The sequence below is a fragment of the Tupaia chinensis genome, unplaced genomic scaffold, assembly GCF_000334495.1.
Source record: "Tupaia chinensis unplaced genomic scaffold, TupChi_1.0 Scaffold000548_1, whole genome shotgun sequence".
NCBI lineage: Eukaryota > Metazoa > Chordata > Mammalia > Scandentia > Tupaiidae > Tupaia > Tupaia belangeri.
The window spans coordinates 994,975-999,758 of record NW_006160060.1 but is presented as its reverse complement, the minus strand read 5'-3'; the positions used below and the strand labels follow the sequence as shown (position 1 = coordinate 999,758).

Genomic DNA, 4,784 nt, shown 5'->3' with positions numbered 1-4,784 from the left:
CAAAAAAAAAAACCCCCAAAAAAAAAAAAAAAAAAAAACCTTCAGGAGAGGGGGCCAGCAGGTGGCGTGGAGGTTAAGGGCACTGGCCTTCCACATGGCTGACCTGGCAGCTTGCTTTCTCACTTTCTCTTTCTGTTCCACTCTGGTAAAATTAAAATAAATAAAATAATTTTTTTAAAAGACCCTCAGAAGAAAGATCTCCTTTAGCCTTAATCAGATTGAACCTGCAAAGGGGTGAGATGGCATGGTGGTTAAAGTGCTAGACACTCCCTCCCACATGGCTGGCCCTGGTTCAAGTCCTGGACCTGGTGGCTTGCTTTCTCACTTTCCTTCTCTCACTGTCTCTCTGGTCATATTAATAACAAATTAATGAATAAGTAAAATAAAATAATTTTTTAAAAATTATTTTGTATTTCCTAGAGAGCATGTGGACTCATGAGACAACAGGAAAGTGAGAAACCACCCCCATGGGGGATGGTCAGACCACAATCCCTCACCCAGCTCCCCCTTTTGGGATTTTGGGCTGAATGCATATGCACCAGGCATGGATTTGTTTTTTTCAAGCCACTGGGTCCAGAACTCGAACCTCACAGCCAGCCATGTGAGGTCCAGCCCCCTTAACCACCATGCCTCTGGCTGGCCGGACTGTTAAGTCTAAGAGAATGAAGCTAGAACTCATAGGCAATGAAACTAGCATTCAAGCGAAACAACAGAAAAGGCGTCCCCACAACCTGTAAACATCTAAACTGACCAGACACTGCTTCTAGAGAAGTACTAAAATATATGCCTTAGCAAAATAAAAAATGAACCCAAGAGTAAAACAGATGCCAGCAAAGAGAGCTGGTCAGACTGGGAAAGAGGACGGCCTGAGAAGTCGGGGGGGGGGGGGGCATCAAAGGAGTGCCCTGACAGCCTCCTGTGGCCTGGTTGGAGGAGTCTCAGCTAGGAAACGGTTAAAAATCACAGTTTCCATCAGAAACATAAAATAGGATTTACAGCTTTCAAAACAGCAGAGAAAAAAGTGAAATGAAAAAACCTTGGCAGCACCAAGAACAAGTAAGAAGAAAACAGAGATAAAAGCATAAGTAAGGGCCATAAACGAGGTGGTGGGAGTGAGTGCCCACTTCTGAGTAGTTGAGAAATGCGATTGAATTAAATGCATCTATGAAAAGACAGAGCCTCTCAGATTAGAATGTAAATATTGTTAAATACTATTGCAAGAAATATGCTTGAAAAATGACAGACTAAAAATAAAAGGATGGAAAATGTGACTTTTTTTGTTCCTCAAGAGTCCATAGAGAGAATAAAAGATGAGGAACCAGCAGTTAGCGTAATGGCTATGTCACTGGACTCCCACGTAGTTGACCGCGGTTCGCATCCCGGACCTGGTGGCTTAAACTCACGCCGGGCGCGTGTGCGTGCGTGCCCAAGATCCCGAGAAGAGAATGGAGGAGAAGAGATTGTGGCGTGGCCATCCCCACTGGGGGGTGATTTCTCGCTTTCTATCTCTCTGTCTCTGTCTGTCGGTCTGTCTGTCTGGCAAGCGCACGCACCCTATAACAAAAACCTCTCCAAAAAAAAAGAGAATAAAAAAGATGAAAAGCCAGGAGATATCTGCAACATGCCTGTCTTGCAAATGAGTGCCAGCCCCCAGGAGACATAAAGACCCCTTCTGATCCATTGGAAAAAGACAGGTCAAGGGATCAGCAGTTAGCGTAATGGCTATGTCCCTGGACTCCCATGTAGTCGACCGCAGTTCAAGTCCCGGATCTGGAGGCTTAAACTCACGCTGGGCGCATGTGCGTGTGTGCCCAAGATCCCGAGAGAATGGAGGAGAAGGGATTGTGGTGTGGCCATCCCCCCTGGGGGGTGATTTCTCGCTTTCTGTCTCTCCATGGGTGTGCATGCCCAAAATCCGGAGAGGAGGATGGAGGACAAGGGATTGTAGTGTGGCCATCCTCCCCAGGGGTGGTTTCTCACTTTGTCTCTGTCTCTATGGTGAGCACACACACCCTATAGCAAAAATCTCTCTCTTAAGAAAAGAATGGGACCAGAGGATGACGTAATGGTTGTGTTGCTGGATACCCACTAAACCAGGCAGTTTAAGACTCATGCCAGGCACATGTGTGTACATGCCCAAAATCCTGAGAGGAGAAAGGAGAAGAAGGAATGGCAGTGTGACCATTCCCATCCCCCCGGGGAGTAATTTCTCTCCCCCTTACCCCCCATGAGTGCACATGCCCTATAGCAAAAAAATTATCTCTAAAAAAAAAAATAACATAAAGCAGCATTGTTTCTCAAAGCAAAGAAGATACTGGGGAAAACCCTCGATTGTCCACAGACAAGGAAACGGATCAATACCACGAGTCCCATGCAGTAGGGAAGCTCACAGCAATGAAGAGGAGCGAGTCGCACCAGCTGAAGGCAGGTGGATGAGTCTTTTTTTTTTTTTTGGAGAGGTTTTTGCTACAGGGTGCGTGCACTTGCCAGAGAGACAGAGACAGAAAGTGAGAAATCACCCCCCAGGGGGGATGGCCATGCCGCAATCCCTTCTCCTCCATTCTCCTCTCAGGATCTTGGGCACGCACACACATGCGCCCGGCGTGAGTTTAAGCCACTGGGTCTGGGACTCGAACTGTGTTCGACTACTTGGGAGTCTAGCGACATAGCCATTACACCAACTGCTGGTCCGATGGTGGCTGAGTCCTGAGCACATGGTGCGGAGTGGAAGAGACAAGTGGCCGAAGACTGTAAAGCGGAGTTCCGTTTACACTCGGCAGAGACAGGAAGTGGGTAAGCATGGACGTCCACCTGCCCCCACTTCTTTTTTGATATCCGTTCATAATCTTGACTTTGTGCTGCCACCTCCACTTCCAGTCAAACCTGGAGTTCACTCTGTCCTTTCTCCTTCTGTCAGTGAGAAACTTGCATTCACCCACAGAGCAACCCCAGAAGTAACCTCTCCAGGCTTTACCCAACATGCATTCCTTTTGTCCAGCATGCATTCTGCGTCCCACTTGAACTGTGTGGTTCAGGTCCCAAACCTGGTGCCTTAACCCACATGCTGGGATGTGGTGTACATGCCCAACATCTCAAAAGGAAGACGAGAAAGTATCGCGGCGTGCCCGTCTCTCATGGGAGGGCGGGGGACCAGCAGTTGGTGTAATGGCTATGTTCCTGAACTCCCATGTAGTCGACCACGGTTCGAGTCCCGGACCCGGTGGCTTAAACTCACGCCAGGCATGTGTGCATGTGTGCCCAAGATCCCAAGAGGAGAATGGAGGAGAAGGGATTGTGGCGTGGCCATCCCCTCTGGGGGGTGATTTCTCACTTTCTGTCTTTCTGTCTTTCTGTCTCTCTCTCTCTTTCTGACAAGCGCACGCACCCTATAGCAAAAACCTATCCCCCCCCAAAAAAAAGTAAAAGAAAAAAAAAACTTTCCCCTCCTTCCAGCTTTCTGAGCCAGCCTCCCCACCACCTGGTTTCCTTAGTCAGGATCTAAGAACGGCTGACACACCCACTCATTCAGACGATTTACTCTCTCAGCTCTCACTCAGCCTTTTGAAAGGGTGCTCTGACAGCTCCTGGGTCTGCCGCCGCCTCACATCTCCAGAGTGTCCAGCCTAATGCGTCTGACGCTCGGCTCCTTGCCTGTCCTCAGACTCCTCTGCTGTCTTTCTCCTCGGTCACAACTGAATCGTGTCTCCCAAAAGTTATGCTCATGCTTACAGCACACGTCCTAAAACTGGAACGATAGGGAGATGAGCATGGCTCCTGTGCAAGAACGACACTCAAATTTGTGAAGCGCTCCATATTTGAAGAAGTGCTGAGGGAAGTCAGGCCGGCAGTTGGCATGGTGGCTAAGGGCGCTGGACTTCCACATGGCTGACCATGTTCCGAGTCCTGGCCCTGCTGGCTTGTTTTCTAACTTTCTCTCTCTCTCTTGCTCTGAACCTCTCTGGTCAAATTAAAGTAAATAAATGAAGTTAAATGAAATAACTATTTTTGAAAAAGAAGAAGTACTGAGGGAAGTATTATGTCGGGAAAGCTAAAGAAAGATAAACAGAAATAAGAAAACAACTAGCTGAGAGGGACCAGCAGGACACTCCCACATGGTCAACTGCGGTTCAAGTCCCGGACCTGGCGGCTCACTTTCTCACTTTCTCTCTCTCTCTCTCTCTCTGGTCAAATGAAAATAAACTAATGAATAAATAAAATAAAATAAATAATTATATTTTAAAAATAGCTGAGAAAATGGCTAACCAGAAAGATGTGCTGCAGTCCTAGGTCACAATACCCGCGAATGTGACCTTATTTGGAAATAGGGTCTTTGTATGTGTAATCTACTTAAGTGGAGCAGCCCTAAACCAATGACTACTGCTTGCTATTTATTTACTTATTTATTTTATATTTACCAGAGGGCACGTGTGCTCATAGGAGACAGACAGAAAGAGAGGGAGGAAGGGAGAGAGGGAGGGAGAGAGGGAGCGAGGATGTAGGAAGCACCCAAGGGAGAATGGTCATGTCACGGTCACAGGCCTCCTCTTCCACTCGTCCCTCCTTCCAGGATTTGGGGTATGCATGCACATGTGCTGGGGGCTTCTCAAGCTGCCAGGTCCAGGACTTGAACCATGCAGCCAACCATGTGGGATCAAGCGGCCTTAATCACCATGTGGTTAAGGATGACCTGATTAGTGTTTTTACAAGAAAAGGGAAATTTGGACAGAGACGCACACGGGGAGGACAGCTGCATGATGATGGAGACAGAGATGGAAGGGGTGCAG

General features: G+C 47.8%; 1 non-coding gene across 1 annotated transcript; it reads left to right on the top strand.

Moving 5' to 3' along the window:
* Positions 1-3,715: 3,715 nt before the first annotated feature.
* On the top strand, positions 3,716-3,819 carry LOC114009520 (U6 spliceosomal RNA). The gene has a single exon (XR_003550924.1). It is a non-coding gene; the product is annotated as a U6 spliceosomal RNA (small nuclear RNA).
* The last annotated feature ends 965 nt before the right edge of the window (positions 3,820-4,784 follow it).